The sequence below is a fragment of the Heliconius melpomene genome, unplaced genomic scaffold, assembly GCF_056956725.1.
Source record: "Heliconius melpomene rosina isolate 202511_hmr_F unplaced genomic scaffold, ASM5695672v1 ptg000101l, whole genome shotgun sequence".
Classification (NCBI taxonomy): domain Eukaryota; kingdom Metazoa; phylum Arthropoda; class Insecta; order Lepidoptera; family Nymphalidae; genus Heliconius; species Heliconius melpomene.
The window spans coordinates 1-16,672 of record NW_028181918.1 but is presented as its reverse complement, the minus strand read 5'-3'; the positions used below and the strand labels follow the sequence as shown (position 1 = coordinate 16,672).

Genomic DNA, 16,672 nt, shown 5'->3' with positions numbered 1-16,672 from the left:
TCTAATATTTGCTCATGGAGGTTCCTCTGTTGATTTAGCTATCTTTTCTTTACATTTAGCTGGAATTTCCTCAATTTTAGGAGCAATTAATTTTATTACAACTATTATTAATATACGAATTAATAATATATCATTCGATCAATTACCCTTATTTGTTTGAGCCGTAGGTATTACAGCTTTATTATTACTTTTATCTTTACCAGTTTTAGCTGGAGCTATCACTATATTATTAACTGATCGAAATTTAAATACATCATTTTTTGATCTGCAGGAGGAGGTGATCCTATTTTATATCAACATTTATTTTGATTTTTTGGACATCCTGAAGTATATATTTAATTTTACCCGGATTTGGAATAATTTCTCATATTATTTCTCAAGAAAGTGGAAAAAAGGAAACTTTTGGATGTTTAGGAATAATTTATGCTATAATAGCAATTGGATTGCTAGGATTTATTGTATGAGCTCATCATATATTTACAGTAGGAATAGATATTGATACTCGAGCATATTTTACTTCAGCTACTATAATCATTGCAGTTCCAACTGGAATTAAAATTTTTAGTTGATTGGCAACTTTACATGGAACACAAATTAATTATAGTCCTTCAATATTATGAAGTTTAGGATTTATTTTCTTATTCACAGTAGGAGGATTAACAGGTGTAGTTTTAGCTAATTCCTCAATTGATATTACTCTTCATGATACTTATTATGTAGTAGCCCATTTTCATTATGTTTTATCTATAGGAGCTGTATTCGCTATTCTAGGAGGTTTTGTTCATTGATATTCCCTATTTACCGGATTATTATTAAATCCCTATTTATTAAAAATTCAATTTATTTCCATATTTATTGGTGTTAATTTAACATTTTTTCCTCAACATTTTTAGGATTAGCTGGTATACCCCGTCGTTATTCTGATTATCCAGATAATTTTATATCATGAAATATTATTTCTTCATTTGGTTCATATATTTCATTATTTTCCATAATTTTAATTATTATTATTATTTGAGAATCAATAATTAACCAACGAATAATTCTATTTTCATTAAATATACCATCCTCTATTGAATGATATCAAAATTTACCTCCTTCTGAACATTCTTATAATGAACTTCCTATTTTAAGAAATTTCTAATATGGCAGATTATATGTAATGGATTTAAACCCATTTATAAAGGAATATCCTTTTTTTAGAAATGCAACCTGATCTAATTTAAATTATCAAAATAGAGCTTCCCCATTAATAGAACAAATTATTTTTTTCCATGACCATACATTAATTATTTTAATTATAATTACAATTTTAGTAGCATATTTAATAATAAATTTATTTTTCAATAATTATATTATCGATTTTTATTAGAAAGTCAAATAATTGAATTAATTTGAACTATTTTACCAGCTATTACTTTAATTTTTATTGCACTTCCATCATTACGATTATTATATCTTTTAGATGAACTTAATAATCCTTTAATTACATTAAAATCAATTGGACATCAATGATATTGAAGATATGAATATTCTGATTTTAATAATATTGAATTTGATTCATATATAATTCAATCTAATGAAAATTTAAATAATTTTCGACTTTTAGATGTTGATAATCGTATTATTTTACCTATAAATAATCAAATTCGTATTTTAGTTACAGCTACAGACGTAATTCACTCGTGAACAATTCCGTCATTAGGAGTAAAAATTGACGCTAATCCAGGACGATTAAATCAAACTAGATTTTTTATTAATCGTCCTGGAATTTATTATGGTCAATGTTCTGAAATTTGTGGAGCAAATCATAGTTTTATACCTATTGTTATTGAAAGAATCCCTATAAAAAACTTTATTAATTGAATTAATAATTATTCATTAGATGACTGAAAGCAAGTACTGGTCTCTTAAACCATTTTATAGTAAATTAGCATTTACTTCTAATGATAAAGAATTAGTTAATAAATAACATAAATATGTCAAATTTAAATTATTACTTTTTGTAATATTCTTTTATTCCTCAAATAATACCTATCAATTGAATAATTTCATTATTATTTTTTATTTCTATTTTTATTAGTTTTATAATTATAAATTATTTTATTTTTAATTATAAAAATAATTTTAATTTTAAAAAAATTAATAAAAATAATTTAAAAAAAAAATTTTGAAAATGATAAATAATCTTTTCTCAATCTTTGATCCTTCAACAAATTTATTTAATTTCCCATTTAATTGAATTAGAACATTTATTGGATTATTATTTATTCCTTTTTCTTTCTGATTTTTTCCTAATCGTCATTATTTATTATGAAATTTTATTTCAAATAAACTTCATAATGAATTTAAAACTTTATTAGGACCAAATAGAATTAATGGATCAACTTTTATTTTTATTTCATTATTCTTTTTTATTTTATTTAATAATTTTTTAGGTTTATTCCCATATATTTTTACTAGAACAAGTCATCTTAATATATCCCTTTCATTATCATTAACATTATGGTTAAGATTTATAATTTATGGATGATTAAATAATACACAACATATATTTATTCATATAATTCCTCAAGGAACACCAACTATTTTAATACCTTTTATAGTAATAATTGAGACTATTAGTAATATTATTCGACCTGGAACTTTAGCAGTTCGATTAACAGCTAATATAATTGCAGGTCATTTACTTTTAACTTTATTAAGTAATACAGGTATTAATATACCTAATTATTTATTAATTATTTTAATTATTATCCAAATTTTATTGTTAATTCTTGAATCTGCCGTAGCAATTATTCAATCTTATGTAATTTCTATTTTAAGAACTCTTTATTCTAGAGAAGTAAATTAATGTCTAATCATAATCATCCATATCACTTAGTTGACTACAGACCTTGACCCTTAACAGGAGCTATTGGAGTAATAACCTTAGTAACTGGTTTAGTTAAATGATTTCATAATTTTAATATAAACTTATTATTTATTGGATATATTATCGTATTATTAACCATATTCCAATGATGACGAGATATTTGTCGAGAAGGAACATTCCAAGGAAAACATACTATTATAGTATCAAAAGGTTTACGATGAGGAATAATTTTATTTATATTTCTGAAATCTTTTTCTTCATTTCTTTTTTCTGGGCATTTTTTCATAGAAGTTTATCCCCAAATATTGAAATTGGATCAATTTGACCTCCTACTAATATTTTAGTATTTAATCCATTTCAAATTCCTTTATTAAATACTATTATTCTTATTACTTCAGGAATTACAGTAACATGAGCTCATCACGCTTTAATAGAAATAATTATACTCAAGTTTCACAAAGATTATTTTTAACTATTATACTTGGATTTTATTTTACTATTTTACAAGCATATGAATACTTAGAAGCTTCTTTCTCAATTGCTGATAGAATTTATGGATCTACTTTTTTATAGCAACAGGATTTCATGGTTTACATGTAATTATTGAACAATTTTTCTTTTAACATGTTTTATTCGTCATATTAATTTTCATTTCTCAAGAACTCATCATTTCGGATTTGAAGCAGCAGCATGATATTGACATTTTGTTGATGTAGTTTGATTATTTCTTTATATTTCAATTTATTGATGAGGAAATTAATTATTTATATAATATATTTAGTATATTTGACTTCCAATCAAAAAGTTTAATAATTTTAAATATAAATAATTATATTAATATTAATAATATCTTTTATCATAATAACAATTGCTAATATTTTCATATTAATTTCACTATTAATCTCAAAAAAATCATTTCTAGATCGAGAAAAATGTTCACCATTTGAATGTGGATTTGACCCTAAATCTTTAGCTCGAATTCCATTTTCTTTACATTTCTTTTTAATCACAATAATTTTTTTTAATTTTTGATGTAGAAATTGCATTAATTTTTCCAATTATCCCAACATTTTATTTAGTAAATTTTTTATCTTGATTTAAAATAAGTTTTTTTTTTATTTTAATACTATTATTAGGAATTTATCATGAATGAAATCAAAATATACTAAATTGATCAAATTAGGATTATAGTTTAATAATTTGATTTGCATTCAAAAAATATTGAATTTTATTCAATTTATCTTAAATAAGAAGCAATTTGCATTTAATTTCGACTTAAAAGATAGAGTTAATAACTCCTTATTTATTAATTGAAACCAAAAAGAGGTATATCACTGTTAATGATAAAATTGAATAAAAATTCCAATTAGAAATATATTGTAATTAAGCTGCTAACTTAATTTTTAGTGATTTATTATCATTAATATTTCTTTTAATTTAATTTATATAGTTTATTAAAACATTACATTTTCATTGTAAAAATAAAAAATTTTTTTTTTATAAATAAATTCTTATTTAAAGATTTTTTAATCACCTTAATATCTTCAATATTATACTCTTTATTTAAGCTATTTAAATTAAATTATTAAAAAAATAAATATAAATATTATTCATAAAATAAATCTAAATAAATAAATTTTAAAATTATTTATTTGATAAATATAATAAATAATAGAATTATTTTTTATAATATAAAATAATCCTTGTCCTCTATATATTTCTCTTCAACCTAAATCAATATTTTTATATAATATTTGCCCCATTTTTAAATAAAAATAATTTATCCCATATGTAGATAAATTTGGTAAAAATCATATTATAACATAAAAATATCTTAATTCATAAAAACATAAAAATTTATTTAGTGAATAAATTTTTATATTTCTAATTAAATAACCTAATAATAAACCAAATAAAGTCACATAAATAACTATTATTTTTAAATTAAAAGGCAAATAAATTATATAAGGATAACAAAAAATTATTCATCTTAATATTCTCCCCGAAACTAATCTTATAAATAATAAAATAATTATACTTTTTAATATAGTATAATCCTCATCATATAAATTATAAATTGATAATAAATTAAAATCATTAATTATTAAATATATTAATAAACGAATAGTGTAAAATATTGTTAATCCAGTTGAAAAATAATATAAAAAAAAAATCAATATATTTAAATTTCTTATTCTTACTATTTCTAAAATAATATCCTTAGAATAAAAACCTGCTAAAAATGGAATTCCACATAAAGCTAAATTTGAAATATTTAAACATAAAGAAGTTATTGGAATATAAATTCTAATTCCCCCTATTATTCGAATATCCTGATTATCATTTATTATATGAATAATTACCCCGGCACATATAAATAATAAAGCCTTAAATATAGCATGAGTTAATAAATGATAAAAAGCTAAATCATTAAATCCTATTCTTAAAATTCTTATTATTAAACCTAATTGTCTTAATGTTGATAAAGCAATAATTTTTTTTAAATCAAACTCATAATTAGCACAAATTCCTGCTATTAATATTGTTAAAGAAGATAATAATAATAAAATTTTTAAAAAAATTATTTCAACTAATAAATTATTAAAACGAATTAATAAATAAACCCCAGCTGTTACTAATGTAGAAGAATGAACTAAAGCAGAAACAGGAGTAGGTGCTGCTATTGCAGCAGGTAATCATGAACTAAATGGAATTTGAGCTCTTTTTGTTATAGCAGCAATAATAATTAATAAACCAATAAATTTTATTGAAAAATCATGTATTATTAAATTTAAATAAAAAATATAATTTCAACTTCCATAATTTATTATTCATGAAATCAATAATAAAATTATTACATCACCAATTCGATTAGATAACGCTGTCAATATTCCAGCATTATAAGACTTCATATTTTGATAATAAATTACTAAACAATATGAAACTAATCCTAAACCATCTCACCCTAATAAAATTCTAATTATATTTGGTCTAATAATTAACAAAATTATCGAGAAAACAAATATTAAAACTAAATAAATAAATCGATTTAAATTTAATTCTGATCTTATATATCTTTTTCTATAATAAATAACTGAAGAAGAAATTAAAGAAACAAATATTATAAATAATAATGATATTCAATCTAATAAAATTGATATAACAATTCTTATAGAATTAAAAGAAATAATCTCCCACTCAAAAAAAATTACTAAATTATTTATAATAAAATAAATTACTATAAAAAAATTAATTAATATAAAAAAAAATAAAAAAAAAAAACTAATAAGACAAATAGAATATTTTTTAATAACTTAAAATGATGATAAATATCATATTTTTGACTCCACAAATCAATATTTTTATTAAATTATTTAAGTAAAATCAAATTATTCTATAATCAATTTTTATAACTAAAATATTTAATGGTAATCAGTGCAATATTAATATTAAATATTCTCGAGAAGTTCCTCTATAAAATCTATAAATTCTTATATTATACTTTCCATGTTGAGTAAAAGAATATAAGTATAATCTATATCCAGCTCTAAAAAAAGAAATTATTATAAGTATAATTATTCTTCACCAAGATCATCTAACTAATCTATTAATTAAACTAATTTCTCCTATTAAATTTAATGATGGAGGAGCTGCTATATTTGAAGATATTAATAAAAATCATCACAATCTTATTGAAGGTATAAAATTTATTATCCCTTTATTAATAAATATTCTTCGTCTATTTAATCGTTCATAATTAATATTAGATAAACAAAATATTCCAGAAGAACATAATCCATGACCAATTATTAAAATATAAGAACCTAAAAATCCTCAATAATTTATTGTTATCAATCCCCCAATTACTAATCTTATATGAGCTACAGAAGAATAAGCAATTAAAGATTTTATATCAATTTGACAAAAACATTTTAATCTAATAAAAAATCCTCCAATTAATCTTATTACTACTCAAATATATCTTCATCTTAAATTTATTTTTTGTAAAATTATTAATATTCGTAATAATCCATATCCCCCTAACTTTAATATAATTGCAGCTAAAATTATTGAGCCAGAAATAGGAGCTTCAACATGAGCTTTTGGTAATCATAAATGAACAAAATATATAGGTATTTTTACTAAAAAAGCAAAAATTAATCTTAAATATAATATAATTAAATTATAATCATAAAATTTTATTATATATATAATTATAAAATTTATTTCCTTATAAATATAAAAAATTCCTATTAATAAAGGCAAAGAAGCAAATAATGTATAAAATAAAAGATATATACCAGCTTGAATTCGCTCAGGTTGATACCCTCATCCAATAATTAATATTAAAGTAGGAATTAATCTTCCCTCAAAAAATAAATAAAATAAAAATAAATTTATAGTTCTAAAAGTTAAATATAATATTAATATTAAAAAAATAATATTAAATAAAAATAAATTTTTAAAAAAATTATTTTTATTTAATCTTTCTCTAGCTATAATTATTAAAAATGTAATTCAGATTCTTAATAAAATTAACCCATATGAAATTATGTCACAACCTAATATATAACTTAAATTAAAAAAATTTATAATAGAAACTCTTATATTTATAAATATAAACATTATAAATATAAATATAAACTGAACCATTCAAAATATATTATATTTTAAACATATTGGTATTATAAAAATTATTATTATTAAATATTTTATCATTAAATTAAATTAAAACTTTGAAAATAATCATTCCCATGAGTTCGAATTATTGAAACTAAAATTGATAAACCTAAAGCCCCTTCACAAACTGAAAAAACTAAAAAAACCATTAACATATATATATTATAATCAACTATTATTAAATATAATAATATAAAAAAAAAAATTCTTAAAACAATAAATTCTAATCTTATTAAAACAATTAATAAATGTTTTTGTTTTGAAACAAAAATTATATTTCCAATAAAAAATATAATAATAATTAAACTTATATTTATCATTTGTTTTTATAGTTTAAAAAAAAACTTTGGTCTTGTAAACCAAAAATAAGATTTTTCTTTAAAAACTTCAAAGAAAAAGATTATCTTTATCTATAATCTCCAAAATTATTATTTTTAAAAAAACTATTCTTTGAAATTATAAAAATTTTTTTATCTAATTTAATTATATTTATTTCTTTTTTTATATTTTTTACTAATAACCCTTTATCAATAGGATTATTTATTTTAATTCAAACTTTATTAACTTGTATTTTATCTGGAATAATAATCAATACTTATTGATTCTCATATATTTTATTCTTAATTTTTTTAGGAGGTTTATTAGTTCTATTCATTTATGTTTCAAGAATTGCTTCTAATGAATTATTTAAAATTTCAATCTTTAATAAAATTTTTATAATATTAGGAATTATTTTTTTATTTATATTATCATTTTATTTTAAAAATAATTTATTTTGAATAAATTTATATTTTAATGATGAAATATTAAATTTTTTTAATTTATTTATATTTTCAAATAATGAATATAATTTTAATTTAACAAAATTATATAATGAACAAACTTATTTTTTAATAATAATATTAATTATTTATCTATTTATTACTCTTATTGCAGTAGTAAAAATTACAAATATTTTTTTTGGACCTTTACGTTCAATTATATAATTTTAATTACTAATGATAAATTTATTTAAACCAATTCGAAAAATTCATCCTATTATAAAAATTATTAATGGATCTTTAATTGATTTACCTTCTCCATCTAATATTTCTTCATGATGAAATTTTGGATCTTTATTAGCTTTATGTTTAATAATTCAAATTATTACAGGATTATTTTTAACTATATATTACTCAGCAAATATTGATATTTCTTTTTATAGAGTAAATTATATTTGTCGAAATGTTAACTATGGGTGATTAATTCGTACTTTACATGCTAATGGAGCATCTTTTTTTTTTATTTGTATTTATTTACATATTGGACGAGGAATTTATTATGAATCTTTCAATTTAAAATTAACTTGACTAGTGGGAGTAATTATTTTATTTTTACTAATAGCTACAGCTTTTATAGGTTATGTTTTACCTTGAGGTCAAATATCTTTTTGAGGGGCTACAGTAATTACTAATTTATTATCTGCAATTCCATATTTAGGAAATATATTAGTAAATTGAATTTGAGGAGGATTTGCTGTTGATAATGCAACTTTAACTCGATTTTATACATTTCATTTCTTATTTCCATTTATTATTTTAATATTAACTATAATTCATTTATTATTTCTTCACCAAACTGGATCTAATAACCCTTTAGGAATTAATAGAAATTTAGATAAAATTCCATTTCACCCATTTTTTACTTTTAAAGATTTAATTGGATTTATTGTATTAATTTTTTTTTTATCTTTATTAACTTTAACAAATCCATATTTATTAGGAGATCCTGATAATTTTATTCCAGCTAATCCTTTAATTACCCCAATTCATATTCAACCAGAATGATATTTTTTATTTGCTTATGCAATTTTACGATCAATCCCTAATAAATTAGGAGGTGTAATTGCTTTAGTTTTATCCATTTTAATTTTAATTATTCTACCATTTACTTTTAATAAAAAAATTCAAGGTATTCAATTCTATCCTTTAAATCAAATTTTATTTTGATTTTTAATTATTACTATTATTTTATTAACTTGAATTGGATCACGACCAGTAGAAATACCTTATATTATTACAGGACAAATTTTAACTTTAATTTATTTTTCTTATTTTATTATTAACCCAATTTTAAATAAATTTTGAGATAAATTAATTTTTTACTAATTAATGAGCTTGTTTAAGCATTTGTTTTGAAAACTTAAGAAAGAATAAATATTCTATTAATTTATACTAAATTTATTTTATTAATTTAATAATATTTTTAAACCTAAAAAAAATAATAAATAATTTAAAGAAATAGGTAAATATCTTTTTCAACATAAATATATTAATTTATCATAACGATAACGAGGTAAAGTACCACGAACTCAAATAAAAAAAAAAGAAATAAATACTAACTTCAAATAAAATAATAAATTTAATTCATAACCTCCTATATTAAAAATAATAAATAATATTCTTATAAATAAAATTCTTGAATATTCAGCTAAAAAAATTAAAGCAAATCCCCCTCTTCTATATTCAATATTAAATCCTGAAACTAATTCTCTTTCCCCTTCTGCAAAATCAAATGGAGTTCGATTAGTTTCAGCTAATATCGAAGAAAATAAACATAATCTTAATGGAATTATTATAAAAATAAATCAATTTAAAAATTGATATTCTCTAAATTTAATTAAATTTAAATCTATAATTATAATAATTCTTGATATTAAAATTAAAGATAATCTAACTTCATAAGAAATTGTCTGAGCAACTGCTCGTAAACCTCCTAATAACGAATAATTTCTATTTGAAGATCAACCAGCAATTAATAAAGTATAAACCCCAACTCTTGTGCAAGATAAAAAAAATAATAAACCTAAATTAAACATAATTATATTAAATAAATAGGGAATCACTATTCAAATAATTAATGATAATATAAATCTAATAATAGGAGAAAAATAATAAGAAAAATAATTTGAATAATTTAAATATACTTGTTCTTTTGAAAATAATTTAATAGCATCAGAAAAAGGTTGTAAAATTCCTATAATTCCTAATTTATTAGGTCCTTTACGAATTTGAATATATCCTAAAACTTTTCGTTCTAATAAAGTTAAAAAAGCAACCCCAATTAAAACCCCAATTAATAAAAATAAACCCCCAATTATAATATTAATAACATCAATTATTATCAATACTATCTATATAATAAATTATATATAAATGAATTCTAAAATCATTACATTTTTCTGCCAAAATAGTTTATATAAATATTAATAATATTCTTAAAATTAAATTATTTATAATATTTGATCCTTTCGTACTAAAATATTTTTTTTTTATTAAAAGATAGAAACCAACCTGGCTCACACCGGTTTGAACTCAGATCATGTAAGATTTTAATGATCGAACAGATCAAAATTTTAAACTTTTGCATTTAAATTTTATCTTAATCCAACATCGAGGTCGCAACCTTTTTTTTTTATTTGTACTAAAAAAAAAAATTACGCTGTTATCCCTAAGGTAATTTTTTCTTATAATCATAATTTATGGATCATTTATTCAATTATTTATGTTTATTTTTTAAAAAAAAGTTATTTTAATTTTTCTATCACCCCAATAAAATAATTACAATTATTTAAATTTATTATTATATATTAAATATTAAAAAATTATAATTATAAAACTCTATAGGGTCTTCTCGTCTTTTTAAATTATTTTAACTTTTTAATAAAAAAATTAATTTCAATTTTTAATTTAGAGACAGTTTATATTTCATCAAATCTTTCATACAAGTCTTCAATTAAAAGACTAATTATTATGCTACCTTTGTACAGTCAATATACTGCAGCCCTTTAATTTTTAAATCAGTGGGCAGATTAGACTTTAAATTATTAATCAAAAAGACATGTTTTTGATAAACAAGTGAATATAAAAATTTGCCGAATTCCTTTAAATTAATTTTAATTTAAATTTAATATGTAAAAATTTAATATACTAATTTTATCATTATTTCTAATTTTTTTCTGTTATAAATTATATTTTTATAAAAATTTAAATATAATTTTAAATTTTATTTTTTCTTTTTAAAATTTTTTATAATAAATTTTATTTTATAAACAATATAAATTTTAAAAATTTTAAATTTAATTTAATATATATATATATATATATATATATATATATATATATTATAAAAATTTAAATTAAAGCTTATCCCTTAATATATTTAATTTTAAAAATTTTTTAATTAAATAAAAAATTAAAAAATATTTTAAATTTAAAATTAAATTTTTTTCTAAAAAAACTAGATATATTTAAAAACGATTAACATTTCATTTCAAATTAATTATTTAAAATAATTATTCAACATTAAATTTTTTAATTAATTAACTCTTTTAAATTCGAGATTTTTTTAACTAATAAATATTTTTTAATAAACTCTGATACACAAGATACAATAATTAAAATTTACTTTTTAATTAATTAATTTTTCAAATTTATTTCAAATTTCTTTTTCAATACTATTTTATTATAAATAATTATATTTTTTCTCTAAAAAATACTTTAACATCCCCCAATATTAAAAATTTTTTTATTAAATATAATTTTTTTAATTTTTCCCCTCAAATTAATTATTTATTATAATATCTTTTCAATGTAAATGAAATACTTTATTCAAGCTCTAATTTGATCATTCTAGAAACACTTTCCAGTACCTCTACTTTGTTACGACTTATTTCAATTTTTAAATGAAAGTGACGGGCAATATGTACATATTTCAATTATTAATCATTTTAACAAACTAATTAAAATTACATTTAAATCCACCTTCAATTTTATATTAAAAAATTTATTTTCGTTTAAATAAATTTATTGTAATCCATCTTAATCTTAATTATAATCTGCATCTTGATCTGAATTAATTTATATTTAAAATTTTAAAATATTATTTTTATATAAAAATATTTTTTTAACAATGATATACAAAATTTTTTATTAAGTAAATTTATTCGTGGATTATCAATTACTAGACAGATTCCTCTAAATGAACTAAAATACCGCCATTTTATTTAAGTTTCAATATTTATTATTTACTATTTTAGTATTTAAAATTAAATTTTTAATAATAGGGTATCTAATCCTAGTTTATAATAAAATTTACTAAATCATAATTTTTATATAAATTTTAATTAAATTAAAATTTCACCTTATAATTTAATATTTTTTAAAATAATATTATTATTTATTATTTACTGAATTAATTTAATTTAACTTTTGTTTAACCGCAACTGCTGGCACAAAATTAGTTATTAATTTTTTTATTACTAAATCTTAATTTCTTAAATTTTTAATATTAATTACTACAAAACATTATTAATTATTTTTAAAATAATTAAAATTATTCACTAAAATTTATATGTAAAATAAATTAAAAATAAATTATTTAAAATATAAAATTTTATCTATTATTATAAAATTTTATATAGAATTTTTTTTTTTTTTTTATAAATTAAATTTTTAATTGTATATATTTATATATATATAATAATAAATTTAATTAATATATATATATAAATTAACATTAATTATTAAATTTTTAATATTTCTATTTCTCCTATTTTTATAATATCCATATTGAAAATTAAAATATATAATAAACAATTATTAATTAATTAAAAAAAAAAATATTATAAATATAATATTAATTAAATAATAATTTATTAATTTTAAAAGTAATAATATATTAAATTATTTAATATAATATTTAAATTAATAATTAATAAATTAATTTATATATATATATATATTTATAAATACACACGTATATATTTGAATATCTTTTATTTTTTTTTTATTTAAATATAAATTTTATTTAACTATATATATTAACCATATTTAATATTTTTTATATTAAATATTATAAAATTTAAAAATAAGCTAAAATAAGCTTTTGGGTTCATACCCCAAATATAAAGGAAATCCCTTTTTTTTAAAAATAAAGTGCCTGATAAAAGGATTATTCTGATAGGATAAATTATGTAATTTTTTACCTTTATTATATTTTATAGAATTAAACTATATCTAATAATTTCAAAAATTATTGTGCATCTTACACTAAAATATAATTTTTATATAGTGAATTTAAATTCGTCTTTAGAATATTTTATTCTTATTTTTTATTTTATTAATTAATAATTCAAATAAAATATTTTTCTTATTTATTTTATTTTTCAGAACTATAATTTCTATTTCATCAAATTCATGATTAGGATGTTGAATTGGTTTAGAAATTAATTTACTTAGATTTATCCCCTTAATCTCTTCCCCCAATAATTTATTAAATTCAGAAGCTTCCTTAAAATATTTTCTAACCCAATCTATTGCATCAATTAATTTTTTATTTTCTATTTTATTAAATTTATTTTTTATAAAAATATTTATTAATGATTTTTTATCGATTATTATAAATTCCGCAATATTAATAAAAATAGGTTCTGTTCCTTTTCATTTTTGATTTCCTAATATTATAGAAGGATTATCATGATTTAATAGATTTATTTTAATAACATGACAAAAAATTTCACCAATAATTTTATTATCTTATAATATAAATTTTAATTTTTTAATTTTTATTATAATTTTTAATGTTATAATTGGAGCTATAGGAAGATTTAATCAAACTTCTTTACGTAAATTAATAGCTTTTTCTTCAATTAATAACATTGGTTGATTAATTTCAGCTTTATTAATTAGAGAAAATTTATGATTAATATATTTTTTATTTTATTCAATATTTTTATTTATTTCATGTTTTTTATTTTATATTACCAATATTTTTTATATAAATCAATTATTTAATTTTAATTATAATTTCTTAATTAAATTTTCAATTATAATTAATTTTTTATCATTAGGAGGATTACCTCCATTTTTAGGATTTTTTCCTAAATGAATTATTATTAATTTTTTAATTAATAATAATCTTATTATTATTAATTTTTTTTTTTATTATAAGTAGATTAGTAATATTATTTATTTATATTCGAATTATTTACTTTTCATTTATATTTTTTTCTTTAAAATTAAAATGAATTAAAATTTTTATTAAAAATAATTTATTTTTTTTAATTTATTTTTTTAATTTTCTTTCTTTATTAGGTATAATTATTAGAACTTTATTTTTTATTTAATTTAAGGTTTTAAGTTAAATAAACTAATAATCTTCAAAATTATTTATAAAGAAATTCTTTAAGCCTTAAATTAATTTATCAAGTTTTAATAATTTTATTATACCTTAAAATTTGCAATTTTAAATCATATTTGAATATAAAACTTAATAAAAGAGAAATTTCTCGTTAATAAATTTACAATTTATCGCTTATATACTCAGCCATTTTATTAGCGAAAATGACTTTTTTCAACAAATCATAAAGATATTGGAACTTTATATTTTATTTTTGGAATTTGAGCAGGAATAGTTGGAACATCTCTTAGTATTTTAATTCGAATAGAATTAGGAAATCCAGGATCATTAATTGGAGATGATCAAATTTATAATACTATTGTTACAGCTCATGCTTTTATTATAATTTTTTTTATAGTTATACCTATTATAATCGGGGGATTTGGAAATTGACTAGTTCCATTAATATTAGGAGCTCCTGATATAGCTTTCCCCCGAATAAATAATATAAGATTTTGACTTTTACCTCCATCATTAATTTTATTAATTTCAAGAAGAATTGTAGAAAATGGAGCAGGGACAGGATGAACTGTTTACCCCCCTTTATCATCTAATATTGCTCATGGAGGTTCCTCTGTTGATTTAGCTATCTTTTCTTTACATTTAGCTGGAATTTCCTCAATTTTAGGAGCAATTAATTTTATTACAACTATTATTAATATACGAATTAATAATATATCATTCGATCAATTACCCTTATTTGTTTGAGCCGTAGGTATTACAGCTTTATTATTACTTTTATCTTTACCAGTTTTAGCTGGAGCTATCACTATATTATTAACTGATCGAAATTTAAATACATCATTTTTTGATCCTGCAGGAGGAGGTGATCCTATTTTATATCAACATTTATTTTGATTTTTTGGACATCCTGAAGTATATATTTTAATTTTACCCGGATTTGGAATAATTTCTCATATTATTTCTCAAGAAAGTGGAAAAAAGGAAACTTTTGGATGTTTAGGAATAATTTATGCTATAATAGCAATTGGATTGCTAGGATTTATTGTATGAGCTCATCATATATTTACAGTAGGAATAGATATTGATACTCGAGCATATTTTACTTCAGCTACTATAATCATTGCAGTTCCAACTGGAATTAAAATTTTTAGTTGATTGGCAACTTTACATGGAACACAAATTAATTATAGTCCTTCAATATTATGAAGTTTAGGATTTATTTTCTTATTCACAGTAGGAGGATTAACAGGTGTAGTTTTAGCTAATTCCTCAATTGATATTACTCTTCATGATACTTATTATGTAGTAGCCCATTTTCATTATGTTTTATCTATAGGAGCTGTATTCGCTATTCTAGGAGGTTTTGTTCATTGATATTCCCTATTTACCGGATTATTATTAAATCCCTATTTATTAAAAATTCAATTTATTTCCATATTTATTGGTGTTAATTTAACATTTTTTCCTCAACATTTTTTAGGATTAGCTGGTATACCCCGTCGTTATTCTGATTATCCAGATAATTTTATATCATGAAATATTATTTCTTCATTTGGTTCATATATTTCATTATTTTCCATAATTTTAATTATTATTATTATTTGAGAATCAATAATTAACCAACGAATAATTCTATTTTCATTAAATATACCATCCTCTATTGAATGATATCAAAATTTACCTCCTTCTGAACATTCTTATAATGAACTTCCTATTTTAAGAAATTTCTAATATGGCAGATTATATGTAATGGATTTAAACCCCATTTATAAAGGAATATCCTTTTTTTAGAAATGGCAACCTGATCTAATTTAAATTATCAAAATAGAGCTTCCCCATTAATAGAACAAATTATTTTTTTCCATGACCATACATTAATTATTTTAATTATAATTACAATTTTAGTAGCATATTTAATAATAAATTTATTTTTCA

At 18.9% G+C, this 16,672-nt stretch overlaps 1 pseudogene across 1 annotated transcript; it reads left to right on the top strand.

Annotated features, from left to right (window-relative positions):
• Positions 1-6,516: 6,516 nt before the first annotated feature.
• On the top strand, positions 6,517-16,463 carry LOC146526330 (cytochrome c oxidase subunit 1 pseudogene; annotated as a pseudogene). Its single transcript, XR_014879435.1, has 2 exons — positions 6,517-6,573; positions 14,933-16,463. The product of XR_014879435.1 is annotated as a cytochrome c oxidase subunit 1 pseudogene (transcript).
• The last annotated feature ends 209 nt before the right edge of the window (positions 16,464-16,672 follow it).